Source organism: Dermacentor silvarum, chromosome 3 (assembly GCF_013339745.2).
Source record: "Dermacentor silvarum isolate Dsil-2018 chromosome 3, BIME_Dsil_1.4, whole genome shotgun sequence".
NCBI classification, from domain to species: domain Eukaryota; kingdom Metazoa; phylum Arthropoda; class Arachnida; order Ixodida; family Ixodidae; genus Dermacentor; species Dermacentor silvarum.
Genome location: NC_051156.1, coordinates 174,006,610 through 174,021,577, shown reverse-complemented (window position 1 = coordinate 174,021,577; position 14,968 = coordinate 174,006,610). Strand labels below are relative to the sequence as shown.

At 45.8% G+C, this 14,968-nt stretch overlaps 1 protein-coding gene and 1 long non-coding RNA gene across 4 annotated transcripts in view; both read right to left on the bottom strand.

The window, feature by feature from the left end:
- LOC125944084 (uncharacterized) overlaps positions 1-14,968 on the bottom strand; it is a 465,938-nt gene that overhangs the window by 353,684 nt on the left and 97,286 nt on the right. The gene's annotated exons all lie outside the window — the stretch shown is intronic.
- LOC119446119 (nitric oxide synthase-like protein) overlaps positions 1-14,968 on the bottom strand; it is a 407,352-nt gene that overhangs the window by 353,684 nt on the left and 38,700 nt on the right. The window lies entirely within an intron of this gene.

The following is a 14,968-nucleotide window of genomic DNA, read 5'->3' as shown; positions in this document are numbered from 1 at the left end:
ACGCGACGGAAATTTCATTTCATATTCCGCATCGGACCTGAAACTCGTCACGGAGTCGTGAACACGGAGTGAACATCGAGTCTCGGCCCGGATCGTTCGATATGATGCCAGAAGCAAACGCGTCTGCTCCTCGCGAAGGCAAACATCGCTGTGTTTCTCGGGCATGCACTGCTGTCACGAGAGAGAGAGAGAGAGAGAAAAAAGGAAAGGCGCACGGAAAGGGGCAACCGCTAACATGATTGCCTCGCGTGCGATGCTCAGAAGGCACGCAGCGTAAAGGTCCGGACTCCGTTAAGAACAAGACGGCCCGGGCCGCACCTGGAATAAACAGGGAGGCACATATGTACTATACTCGGAGACGGGCGCGTATACGCGTGCGCATATAGGGCTTCGACGAAAAAGGGTCGAATCGATAGCCACCGCCAGCAGCATCATACTTTCGCTCACTGATTCTTGGATCTGGGGGGTCGGTCTCCGTGGGACAGCGTTCCCAAAAAAATAAATTAAGGGCATATAGGGGAGAGATTCTTGGAGTATAACGAATTTCAATACCGAGAGACACGCGCGGGGCACAATCTTGTTTCACAATGAAAAAGGGTGGACAAAAATGTAGTCTCGTCTATGCTGCATATGCACGACAACGATGTATATATACAGTTTGCGTGTTTGTTTCGGTGGCCTCGGGTTTGTCAAGTCCTTCCTCCGGAAAATCAGGTGGGGCGAAAGAGAAAGAAAAAAAAACGTACATAGTGAACACGCTGTTCGTGGGACTTTGCAGGATACTTTACAGCTCAGAAGACGCGGGTGAATAATAATAGAAAGAAACGTAAAGAAATAAAAAAATATTAAAATAAACGAAAACATCTCGATTTCAAATTCTACGGTATCGGTAGCCAGGCAAGCGCGCGGCGTTCCGTTCCCCAGCGTTCGAAATTCGTTTTATGTTTGCTTTTTTTTTTTGTGAGCTTGATAGTTACATGGAATTTTTCGGCGACATATTCGGCGGATCTATAGGCGGGTCTGCTTATTAAAAGTTTTCACTTCCACTGCTACTGTTAAAGTTTTACTTGCTCATGCCCACCTTTTCGTTATTTAGTTTCGTTTCTATACGAGTGTTCAGGCTTCGTCGCAATGCCCACGTGCGTAGATGCCTGCGACCTGTTTCTCCTCGTCAAATTACACGCTCTGTGAGCGCTAATGCGTTCATTTGCTAACCGTGAAGTTCTTGTAGTCGAAGACAGGGTCATTATTTATGAGACAACGTAGGTGAAAGCTATTCATCTCTTCCCATATGCAATGTCGGGTTGCGAACCTTACACATCTTGTGTTTTATTTCAGTCGGTGCGTTACGTTACCGTTATGTAATCCAACCGGAGCCGTGGATGAAGCTGCTGCGGCATATATGCGATAGGCTTACGCGTCGCCCCAAAATATATTTAGGATGTATTTCTTTTTCTGCGACAACTGCAGTGACGGTGCGCGTACACATGATTACACGTAGGCCTCTCTAAGACCCTCAAAGGAACTACACAGTCACGCACTCAAACCTCTGGACAATGCTCTGTGTGAAGTTAATGTGCGACCGAAAGACGGGAAGTATAGATTAGGACACGTACTATGGGCTATCCCCAATCCCCACGACGCATTTTTCATCGTGCCGATTCAAAAACAGTAGACATCTATAAAAGCGACGCACAGCCACAACCGATGCGTTGAAGTTGCGTCGCATCGAGGTAGACGAGGTGGTAGTCGAAAGCGCAGTGAAAGGTCAAAGAAGTGCAGTCACAGGTTGACACATTCCGGGGAAGTTCAATGTTCTATTGCATTAAAACGAACAAGTAGACGCAATTATGCGCTGCATCAGGCTATATGACACAGGCACAAGTACACGCCGAACATGTTCGTGAATGGAATGCCCTACTACGACGGCTCTTTCGTGGCCGATGATGGCCACCGCAGTCATTCAGATTTGTTTGTGTGCCTATTTTTAAGAGCACGGTGGTAAGATTCCCTGATTTCGGATGACATCTGTTTACGAATGCCGTGATGGCGTGACCACGGAGAGGCACACCTTGAAATCACTTCATGGCCGCACCGGTTAGGTGGCTATCGATGCATGTAGCTAAGAGCACCTCTGAAAGCTTCAGGTTCCGATCGCGTTGATGTTGTATATGAGAACTAGAACCTGATGGACGCCGATTATGATGAGATGAAGACCGCGCCACTGTTTGAAGTAACCGAACGATATGCACATAATAAGCATGGCCAAGGAAACTTTAGAAATAACCTTGAGTATATTTCGACGTACAATTCGTCGTTTGTAGGTGGTAGCGCGTAAGGCGTATATTGCACCTGTCACCACATTCATATGGGCAGTATAAGCCGCGCCTGCAGCCTTCCTGGCCTCTCTGTGTTCGCTAAAGTCATTAAATATATCTCTTTCTTTGTTGTAAGAGCCACTTTAGGGTCCAATTAAAGAAAGATCCCAGCAGACGCGAAAAATGTCGTTCATGGCTGCAAGATAATGGCGTTTAGGCAATGCAAGTCTTACCTTCTTTTGTTTGTTTTCTTTTCTATTTCATAGGAGCTGATGACATATGCATTGGTAGTTAACATTGTAGAACTTCAATCTTTCCCTTTTGCTTTCATAGAAACAAAAAGTGAAAGTGACTAAGATGAAGTCAAAGTTCTGACGTGTAAATTTTCTTTCGTTCTCTCTTTTCTATTCCTTTCTTTTTTTCCCCCCTTTATTTGCGATAGAAGTGAAATCTTCGCGTGCTATTCCCCTCAGAAGTTCTCAGGATAGACGAATACATATTGTTCTACATTTTAATGAGATCGCTTGCTAAGATCTGTCATAGCCATACTTCTTGCACGGAGCTCTGATGTTGAAATTACGTGAGAGCTCAGCAAAAGCACCTTTTTTTTTTTACTGATTTCTATGTCTTATTTTCTTTTTTGTTCTAATTCAGTCCTATACAAGCCGGGAGCACTCTGTTACACGAAGACAGACGGAGCAAAACCTCACCGTCCACTATGCAATGCTTCGTACAGGTAATTATTTTAATAAGCTGTCTGTCGCAGCGATGGTGTTGTGCAGCCTAATTCATTTTTAAACACCATATACTTACTTTTGCAGCATTGATGTCTCATTCACTGCTACATTTTGCCGTTTCCCTTCCACTGCAGTGTCTACAGCACTGAAAGCGCTGCGATTGCTTTATTAGAAGCCCACCTCATGAGTCTAGCGCTGCATCATAAGCACGCGTTGAAGAAAAAAAAAAGCAAGAAACTCGGCGCAATACTAACTGCGGCTGACCGACACCACCACCCGACGTACCGAGTCTGACGCTCAAAACTTCATTCTAGGCTACTCGTCATGCGTTTGTTTCTTTTTTTCATATACATACTGCGTCTCAGAATTTTTTTTCTTCTGTACGCTTTTCGCCAAAACGTTGCCTTTTAGCGTCACTAACACGAAAATCTCGTTTATGATAAGTTGAAACGCTAAAGACAGGGTTTGAAGCGGCGTTACAAATTACTGCCTTCAGCAGAAGTGAAATAAACGAATCAAGGAACGCAAAGTAAGATAAAACAAAAACGAATAGAAAAGCAAGCGTGCAAAAGCGTGCATTTTGAACCAACGGAAATGATAACCAAGCGTAGTTTGCAATCTAGTGCAGCCTGCGAGGTAATCTGGGACGTAAACCAGCGAAAGGCCCGCGAGAGCCTACATGCATTAGGAAGGGAAACGGACAGTGCACATACATAAATATTGTTCGGCTTGTTCGCTGGCTTCGTGTTCCAAGAAAGAAAACAAGACAGGGACTAATGGAAGCGCTGCTAAAATTAGTCCAAGAATAGGAAGCAGTTGTCAGTTTTTCTTGGAAGAAGCAAGTCGAAGCGAACCTTCTGTTGAGGTTGCCTGGCTACATTCGTTGTGTTCCTGCTTTTATCTTTGTATTTGTGCGTTCTCTCGTGTGCGTGCGTGTGTATGTGTCATCGCCCTGTTTTTTTTTTTTTTTTTTTTTTTCGAGGAAGATAGCAGGACGTCTATGGCAGTGTATGCATTGTAGTTTTGAGACAGTGATTTGTGCCAATTTTTCTCTTTTGAGACTTTCTGTGCGTGCGCAATGTATCTGTAGTCTTTGTGACACTTCACGCTTTTTTTCTTCTTTGTTAAATTTCGTTCCTTTAGAATTTATTGTAATACCATTTAAATTTTTATTGAAATGATTAACAAGAGAGGTTGCCGCCTTTATGGCGTCACCGACTACTTATTGTTACTTCGCAACGGAAACAATTATGCGCAAAAAGAGTGAATAATGTCACAAAATGTGGCACTCAGTAGAAAACCAGATGTATAAACACAATGCAGTCCAACAGTATTTGTATCACAAAGTTTTTTATATGAGTTCAATACACGTGTGCATATATAAAGTCAAATATTTTGAATGGCCAAAATATATAACACAAGTAATTACACTGCGAAACACAGAACACAAGTAATTTCACAAAGCGTAAAAAACACAATCACCACTTAAGTCAATGTTGAACGCAAAACAACATTTATATCACTCATTTAGCTTATTACGATAACCTGAAATTTAATATTGCCCCAGAATGTTTGTATCTTCGAAAAACGTTTTCAAAGAAAGAAGTGCTCGTTTCTGAAGGCCCACTGTTGGCCATGGACGAAGTATCTTTTTTACAGTCAATGGTCTAAAATTGTGTTTATTTTTTTAAACTAGTGTGATGTTGATTAACCTGTGATATATTTCTATGCTTCTCAGCTGAAAAGCAATAGCCGGCAACACTTTTTGGTGAAAACAGCTCCTCATTTACTCATTAAAAAAGACGCAGGCCACTGCAAAGCGTTGCGACGGCCAGGTATCGTTATGATATGTCACCAACTAGGCTCAAATCTGCGCCTTGCAACGACTGGTTTGAGTTTCGTTGTCACGTTGTAAGACAATGACATTATAGCATCAATTGCGACACACATACGTATAAATCGTGCGACGGGTGTACACGGTACCAAATTTCGGTTAATGCAGCTGAAGTATTTGAGCGATTTGTAGTTTAGCAGCGTAGTTACTTATGTAGCCGATTTATATTTAAATGCGTACGCTCGTTTATCGAGCTACAGTGTTGTGGACAAAAAAAAGAAAGCAATACTGCATAGTTGTGCGGAAAATTCTGCAATACAGCTTAACTGATAAGGCAATGCGGAATGTTAAAAGTGTTTCAGTGACAAATCAAGCCCGGGCTTATGTCAGGAGGTAAGGTAATTGCACAACAGGCCGATTTTAAGCATTGACATCTGTTGAAGCAAATCCATGCATCTCCCGCCGGAATGTGGCGGCCGTTTACAGGAATCGAATGCGCGACCTTGTACGCAGCAGCAGAAAGCCACATAAGCGCCGAGTCGAGACAATGGGTGCCATGATATAATTCGTATTGAAATCGCAGAAGTCAGTTCAGCTTAAGGTACGAACATGCTTTGTCAAGGGTGCTTGCGTTAGCATGCAGTGTGGCCAAAGAAAAGGACTACTACGAATAAACTGTAATAAAGTGCTAACTTGGTCTGGTTATGGTACATGTCTGAAAAAACGAGTACCAGCGCAAAGAACGGGACGTGCAGACTGGGACAGACGAAGCGCTGTCTCAGTGTTCGTCCCGACCTTTGCGCTGTGTCTCGTTCTTTCAGACTATACTACAAGCTATCGCCAATCACGTATAGCCAATGATCTCTACTATGTTTTGCTAGATGCCGCTTCGGCGCTCGCCGAGCGCAGATGAAGCCAGCGGAAGTGCGGTGTCGTATGCAGAATGTATGCAGCACTCACTGGTGCGTGCGCTCGGATATTATTGCGGCCGTAACAATTTTTCTTCGTGGTTGTTGCGCGTCTTATAGGGTGTTGTTGTCTCTACCTGTCCGGTAAGACTCTTTACGATAATAAGAACCCATATGCGATAGTTTCTTTCTTTCTTTTTTCTTACATAAAGCGTTTTCTTAATCACCGATGTTTTCACCGCGCCTCACTCATGTTAGCGGCGCTGTCGACGCTGCGATAGGGAATTCTGGACGCCTTCCCTAAGGAATTCTGCAGCCTGCTTCGGTAGTTTTCGGAACACCAGGCAGGCATTTCAAGGGGGAAAAAAGAAGAAATACACCGAAATCTCATGCACGCGAAGTGTCGCTGCAAAGTTGTGAAGCGCCAACTTCCGGGACGAAGGCTGGCTTCCGTCGAGGGCGCTCGATGCGCTATCCAGCCCCCTATAGTAGAAATCAGTAAGTATAGCCTTCGTATAAGTACACCTGATTTGCACAGCGTCAACTATATAAAATAATTCAGCTTAATCCATTCAAAGCCAACTGAACGGCTACAATAACGGTTGTCGATTTCCGATTTAGCCGTCACCGAGTAATGATTCAGTACAAGTCATTTCTCGCAGCGTGTCCTCGGCAATACCTTCAAGACGCCCGGACCCGGCTCATAATAAGTCGCGCAAACGAAGCCACAAGCACACACACACACGTACGCACTCAACCGCAGTCGTTGAAGCCCACTTCTTTAATGTGACAGGATTAAACGGATCCTCGCCGAGCCTAATCCACACCGCGATGACAGTGAGAGAGAACCGGAAAAATAGCGCGTATTAACGAGCGACGCAAGGCGATCTGACGACCACCTTCCTCTTCGTAAAATACACGCCCCTATATACCCTAATGGGCGCACTCAGCTTCCATCGCCCGTCCTCCCTAAGTAACATCTCGCCGTCACGTCGATGAACACGGAAGTGGGAGGGGGCGGGGTGTCGGTTTTAAGAGGACACACTCAGGTAAGGAGGGGACCCCCAGACCAGGTCTGCTCGTTGTAAAAGCTGCGCTGTCAGCGCTATAGCTGAAGAACTGGGCCGACGCCGCAGGTATCAACGACCGGCGTGAGCTCGCCTGTCCGCACCCGTGTCGGCCACCCACCCGTACATTGATCGATCCATTGATCTCTCCCTCCTGTGCTTCGCGTGATTTCACCTGACGGGCTGCTGAGCGCCGGGGACCTCTTCTTCTTTTTGTCAGTCTTCGAGCTACGTCGCGTGCTTCATGTCGAAAGTAGCGGTATTATGATGTCGCCCAAGGCCCACAGGCAAGTGAAAAGAAAAAATTTTTTAAAATTCAAGAAAGATAAGCCACGCTAGCTTAAATTGAAGGGGACAGCATATGTTTGTGAACACGCGTGAAGTGCTATTTTAAAAGTGAAAGCAGGCGGAAAGAGGACGCTGCAGCAAGGCTGTCGAGAACAGGTTAGGTTTCGGGACGGGTGTTTTGGATTCGACAGCCGATCGACGCTTTCATTCACGAAGACTGGTTTTCGATTGACCCGTCGCCTGATGGTTGAACTGCAATAACACAATGAGCATTTAATAGCGATGGTGGTCTCTGTCGGGGAATTTTGCGAGAGCTATCGCCTTGTTATACTCCTTTGTATGCCTATTATGTAGGTTTCATGTTTGTAATCTAAATGCGAACGTTTAATATTTGAATTAAACATTACACTCTTGCTGTCTGTATCCCTCAAGACTCTCATAAGCCCTACAGCAGTCACGGAGCACTGTAATCACGGTTGTCTCGCCGACTGATGAGCCGGCCTTAACTCGCAGCAGAAAGAAGAGTGCTTCGACTGCTAGATGCCGGTGCTCGAAAAGCCAGAATAGACGTAAGGTCGCGTTGTCATATATTGTTGGATAAGCAGAGGTATATAGGGAACTTGTAGTTTCGTTTGTTCGGCGGAGACTCTAGATTTCCGAGGATTCCTTTTTTCTCGTCGCTAGGTAAATTAGAGACATATTAGTGCGCTAGCCCACATGCAAACTTTGATGTTACTATAGTTATATACATATAAATGCCTCCCCAGAAGACGCAACACGCATGATTCGGCGCATCGTGCGTGCTGAATCCGTCCCTCTTTGGCGATTTGGTTCAAATTTGCACTTACGCATCACTTTTGCTCATATTTAGAACGTGGATTATTTTGTTGAAACACGACGCCATAATTGCAGTCACTAAACAAGCCTTGGTGGGATGAGACGGTGTTTCCGAACTGCGTACACTATCCCCCCTGTTAACAATCACTATGCCATGGTCTCATGTCGTATCCTACGTTTTCATTCAGAGACTAAATTTAGCGAGACCGTCGCGGTGGCTTAGTGTTTATGCCGTCCTGGTGCTTAGCACCAGGTCGAGGGTTCCATTCCTGGTGTTGCGGGTGAACTGAATCGATCAGCGCTTCGTCGCAGCGAGTCACTCGGCCATGTTGACATCGAGTATCGCAGCAATGCCGTTGTGGCCTTCTGCAGCTGCTAGTACTTGGGAGGCCATGTAGTGCTACAGTCGGTGTGTGAAAGGGCCTTGCACGCAGCTCGCTAATTGCTGAAGTGTCATTCTAGAAGCCAATTTCGCATTTCACTAGTGTACGGCAGCCTAGCAGGCTCAGTCCTGATAAACCTTCATGACTTTCTTTCCTTCTTCCGTCTGTGTTTCTACGCAATTCTTTTATTATTATTATTTTCTACAGGCGCGACCTCCTGAATCACTGAAGCCGGACAGAATGCCCCCTAGCGCACCAAGAAGTCACTATGGTTTTACGGTGCGTACCACGCCTTGCACCTAAACTGAGTTCACAGCAGCTTAGCCTTTTCAGCATGGCCTGCATGCAGCGATCGATTAAGATTATACTTTGAGGACAATAGCTGCTATCCCATAATCCGGCAAAAAGAAGCTGCGATAAGCAGGGACATCGCGGTTAATTATTGCAGACCCTGGGTGTGACACTTCTTGCACGACGAACAATGAGACAAAGTTAGTGAAAGTTCATTCAACGCTCGTGCACGGTCGATAAGGTTTGGACAAATCTTTCTTCTTCTTCTTTCTGGGATTTTACGCACCAAAACCAGTTCTGATTATGAGGCACGCCGTAGTGGAGGGCTCCGGATTGATTTTGACCACCTGGGGTTCTTTAACGTGCACCACAACGCAAGCACACTGGCGTTTTTGCATTTCGCCTCCATCGAAATGCGGCCGCCGCAGCCGGGATTTGATCCCGCGATCTCGTGCTCAGCAGCGCAACGCCTTAGCTGACTGAGCCACTGCGGTGGTTCAAATCTTTAGGCAGTCATTAAGTTGTGTGTAAGTTGGTGGGTACAAGCATCCTTAGATTGATGCCGAAATATGACATACAAACAAAATGAAACCGCACTGACTCACTGAAAGCGCAGTTTGATTCAGCCGTTATAGAATTACAGGGCTGACTGAAGCAACGTGCCAAGGAATGACATTCGACATTCTGCATACTCATGGTTGATCGAGAGATGTCCCCACCAATTGGTCGGCCTACCTTCGGGTCCTTTCAGCCTAAACGAAAGACTGGGCACCCGTTTTTACACTTGATGTTTTTTTCAAAGCCTTTGAAGTTCCGATAAACGTTCTCGGCAGTGCAGGTTCAGCGTCTCTCATAGTTCGTATGTCGTTTTCGGTCTGAAAAATTAATCAATCAATCAACTAATTCATCAATCATCACTAAGGTTCTGCTAATTACGCATTGCGAAGTAAGAATGCTCTACTTTCTCAAAAGAAAAGGTATGCTTCATCGCTCTTCGTTTCTTATTCCTTTTCTCCCTTTTTACTTTCCGTTATTAATAATATATCTTTTTACTTTCAGAAGCAGAATTCCGTGACACGCCGGTGGATGGGAGTGAATTACTGTTTGCGTATGCATAAAGCGAGTGCGGAATTGCGTTATAATCCCTGCGCTCCGTCTGGACCTCCCCCCGGCCCACTTCATTGCCGAGGATATGCCTGCGCAAGCATCCTCTTTTGTGTTTGCACGCGGGTAAAAGGAAGCAGACGCTTTGTCAGCTGTCGTCACGAAAGGCCCGTTAGGTCTAGGCGGGGTAGGGGGGGGGGGGGGGTATGTTGTAGAGCGGCGGGCGTCCTCAGGAGTGTACTGTCGTTGTCGGGTCGCAACAATAAGAGTTCCCCGAGGACCTGCTTAGACTTATATATCGTGCCCAGCCGTACTCACTCAATGCCGCCGCACACGCTGCCTGTTGTCGCGCTGTTCGCATACATGCCTTAACGATAGCGTGCCCCGCTACGCGGCGCTGTGTGCCGGGGCTTTGCGGACGCTGATGGATTGTCGCCGTCATATGAGAAGGCGAACCGCCAAGCGGAGTGGAGAAAGAGCGTGCATCGCGAGCGTGCGTCCACTTTGAGTGCGTAGTGTGTGCTCAGGGGTTTTGGCCCGGGCTCGTCTGTGCGGCGAGCCGCGTGTATGATACCCGCACTTTATATATGAGAGAATGCCCGAACCGTATACACGCGAAGCTAAATAAAATTATGGCGCGCCTTGTCAGCGGTGTGGGCGGATTTCAATGCGACCCGGACAAATTAGTCTAGACAGCGCCAACAGCACCACCAACATGAGCGTGTCTAAGAAAACTGCCACCAGAGTGCGTGTGAGGGTAAATTCTGCATATGCCTCATCGCACGTGTCTTATTATATGGTGAAGATGAACGATGTTTTAGCGGAATCTCGCAAATCTCTCGAAGCAATTAAGCCGTAGCTACCGCTACGCGCTGTGAATTCCCGACTACGGGCCAACACAATAATAACGACAGACAGCATCTCAAGGCGAAATCTAGCGTATGTCTCATAATAAGTTGCGGTACCGGTACGCTGTGAAAATTTCGGACTGTACAGGCTCCGTTCACTGAGATTTTATTGCATCGCGTGCCAGACAAAACGGAGAATTTTCCCTTGTCTTCCTTCCTTCCTTCCTTCTTTCCTTTCCGTGTCAATCCGGCATTATTTCGACCGGTGTCACGTGGTACTGCGACAGTTTTACTTAAAGTTCGAAACAGTCCCCCCCTCCCCAATGCAGGCTGCCCTGATGGCGCTTAGTGAACAGAAACTGCCGCCTGAATATTACTTGGAGACTATAACGTGGACATCTCAAAATCGGAAACAAAGCAGTGGTTCACCCACCTCGTGGAAGAGTTTGGCCTCGGTTACTTAAACGATCCGAGTCAACCAACTATCGCACACGGGTCATGCATCGATTTAACTTTGGCCAAAAACATTTCTCAAATAAGAACGTATAAGATCAGTGCGTATCAAAGCGACCACAAAGCAGTTATAGCAGTCATTTCAATGTAATAAATAAAATGAAGGTATTGTCAACTTCATTGAAACGTGTTTTTGTGTCATATATCCCTTTGAAGAGCAATGTGCGTAATGGGCGCACATCATGTGATCGGTGTTTGACAAGTTGCCCAACATTAGACGCAACATATCTAGAGCTTCGCTGACCAACCACCTTCACAGGAGTGGATTGGCGGTGATATTTTTGTTAGCGCTGCTGTCACTTAATTGTGCACACCCGTAGCGATCGACGCGCGCTATTCAATGCAGCGGCTTATCTTATGCTCAGTACCTGGGCGAAATCCCGTAGAAAAAAAAAATAAAAAAAAAAGCACGCCACACAACCAACCACGTATCTCGCTGAAAGCGAGCGTAATCGCCGCGCTAATCGAACAGGCCTCACGGCGAAATAAGCACCATGTAGGTCAAAAGGACTCGGCAAACCCAGCTCGCTTTTCAAGTACACTGAGCACACATCGATCGACCGGTTTCATAGCATCGATGGATTATTTTTTTTGTTTCCTTGCATACTATACTACTGCGGCTCGAACGTACCTGGACATTTAATTGAAGCGGACCACCGAGCGAACGTGTAGAGCAGGACGAAAGGTTGGATTACATGGCCGTGTTCCATGTGTCGCGCAATAAGAGAACAAGAATGAGTGGGATCCTCGGTGAAGAGATAGACGGATTCCCTGAGAACCGATCACCTGGATGAAGTCGCGGGTATACCGTCGATGGCGCGCATTCCAGTGGAGAGTAAACAGTGTACATTCTCCTCACCGGGTATTGAACGCTCGAGCTGCGATTTCTGCTGCTTTTTTGCGTTTTCCTTGCATAGCGGTGAACGTCACCCCAGGATGATGGCAACGGGGGAGGCTATACGAATGCGCCTGGTCTAATCTGAGCTCCAGGTTTATTACGCCCAGTCCCGCGTCCCGGGTGCAAGCTTGTAATCAGCGAGCTTCGGGACTGGAAAAGTGCGGGAAATCGAACTCTTGCTGCTTTTCGAGGAGCGCCGCCTGGATTCTTGCACACACAGTCTCGCATCTATAGGCTCGAAGCGTTCTTTCATCTCGAAGTGTTCAGCGCAGAAGAGTTGATCTCGACGCAATTGTGTATATTATTTTGTGAGCTCGAAAGATGACCCGTAGTGTAAATCAAGCACTTTAAGTGTGCGAAATGATCGTTCCGAACTTAATTATTTATTTGTATTTAAAGGTTGTCATGCGTGCGCTCTGCAAACCAAGCAAGAACATAAACACCACACACGCGCACAAGAAGTGTGTTTGAAGAAGAAGAGCAGACAAGCTGAATCGGGCGGATGTTTAACTAAACATCCGCCCGATTCTTGGCCTATCCCCCTTAGTGGGTACGAAACATGAAAGGTTATCATAATCATCATCATCTTCGTCAAAGAAAGCTTCCTTTATCACCGACTGCCACATACGTGTGGGATCCACCAATCTTTTTCTCATAGAGTATCACTGTAAAGTCAGTCAGCACAGCTGTTATTAATGCGCGGTAATATTATCGCACTGCATCACCTACACTTTCTCCGTTTGTAAACTGCGTCATATTTGCATGGGAACGAGACCTTACCACACAGTACAAAGTGTTACACAACAATGTAAATCTGTTTCAGTTATTATACTATATAGCCAGACAACAGTTTTGTTATCATTTGTAGTATTGGTAGCATTGCTATCTATACCGCAAGGAATAACAGCTCTTGAGCTCTCACTCCTTGCACGATCTGACAAAGCACTGAGGCATCTGTCTTTTTTATGTAATATACGGTGACCACCAGCTGTCCAGCTTTTGTGATACACCAGGAAGACACAATTTAACTCGTCTCGTCCCGTTCATCCGCACAAAGCTAACGTACCTCATTTTACTAACATGATTCGACTCACACTCCTTTCGGCAAGCTCCAAATTACAGAAATTGCGTAGCTATGGCGTTTGGCAAATGTTACTGACTCGCTCTTAATTGTCGAAGCACACTTTTGAACACAAAGTGACCTCGAGTAGCCTAGTTTTGTGATTATTTCATCAAATGGTACTAGTACGGGCGCAAAGGGTATACAGAGTGTTTCAGTTAACTTGGGCCAAACTTTAAAAATATTCAAATGCCACGTGGCTGGACAGAACCAAGGTAATGTTGTTTTCCGTCGCTTGGAGATACTCAGATTATTTTTTGCATTCCGCCTAATTAGATAAGCAGTCTTAATTAATTAATCGTGAAAGAAGCCTGCGAATACACGCAAAATTGCCGCGCGACTGGCCGCTCGAGGCACTTTGCGTGCATTCGGGGGTTAGGTTCACGCTCGGAAAAACACCTTTATGTAGCACGTATTGAGCAACAGAAAGCTGTATCGGGACTTTCTCATGTTGCTCTACAATTTAATCATTTACACTTTTCATCTAATCATAATTATTGAGAAGTTAATTAATTAATTAAAAGTAATTATCTAATTAGGAGTGCTGCAAAAAAGTATCTCCAAGCGACGTTAAACAGCATTACCTTGTTTTTGTGCAGCTACGTAGTATCTGCATATTTTTTTAGGTTTGGCCGAAGTTAACCGAAACACCCTGTATATGCATTGTGCCCACTTATGCATGCGCCTATTTCCGTGTGTGTCTCATGTTGATGCGCATTTATAATCTGAGTCTAAAAAGCAAAAAAAAAGTTAATCCGTAAAAGCACTTTAGTATGCTTCTGTCGCTTTGTAAACAAGCGAACCTCACGGTGATCTTTCTGGCGGCGATCCCAATCCTGTGTTTAGTTAGATTTATTATCGATGTTGCAAGCATCGTCACGAGCTACGATCCTCCCTCGTTAATAGTACATGTGCGCGGCGTGGGGAGAAGGTTGTCTGAAAGCCGTATTTCATGCAAGATATTACTTGGCACTGACTGCTGGCTCTTCGCCAAGGATGGATGTTACTGAGTATTTATGTTTTTCGTTGCGCGTTCAATTCAGCGAGACCGACAGGACGCAGTAGGTAATGGGAACGTGTTTCTTTAGAGATGTGGAAGATACAGCGCTCTTGATATAAGTTTGAAGCCGCTGCTGTTTTAACTCAGCTGCAACGCGACCGTTGCCTGATGTTGCGTTTTTTGTTGTTGTTGTTGTTGTTGTTGTTGTTTTCTGGGATAACTTACAGGCCTCACCGCGTTCATTCCTTTCCCCGCCAGAGTATCCCCCCCCCCCCCCTTCCCCACACACATACTTATTTCATTCTTCAGTCAGCCTTCATCTCTCATGAAATAGCATTACACCCAATTCTGAGTAACTTTAGATTCGCAGATTTTGGGGGCAAGCTGTGCCAAGATCTCCGAAGCGCCTGTTACGTACGTGCGCTTTATCAATTGCACAAACTCGTGCACCGGCGAATATGATTGAGGAGGGGAGGAAAGAGAAAGGTAGAAGGCAGGGAGGTTAACCAGAATAACGTCCGGTTGGCTACCCTACACCAGGGGAATGGGAAAGGGGAACACAAGGATGACAGGGAGAGAGAGGAGGGAAGGAAAGAAGGGAAATTAGTGGTGAGTTCGGTGACGCGTGTGTTATTGCACTAATATATATAGTCACAGGCGTTGACACAAGCCCGTCCTCCTCAAGAAGCACAAAAGTGCCTTCACCGCTTTATGGGCCGCCGAGCGACGGGGGCGTGCAATGGCTAATTCAAACGTGAATTCGCAAGATGAGTGAACCACAAACGGGCTTCGCATTGAACACGACTTGAAACACCTATGAAT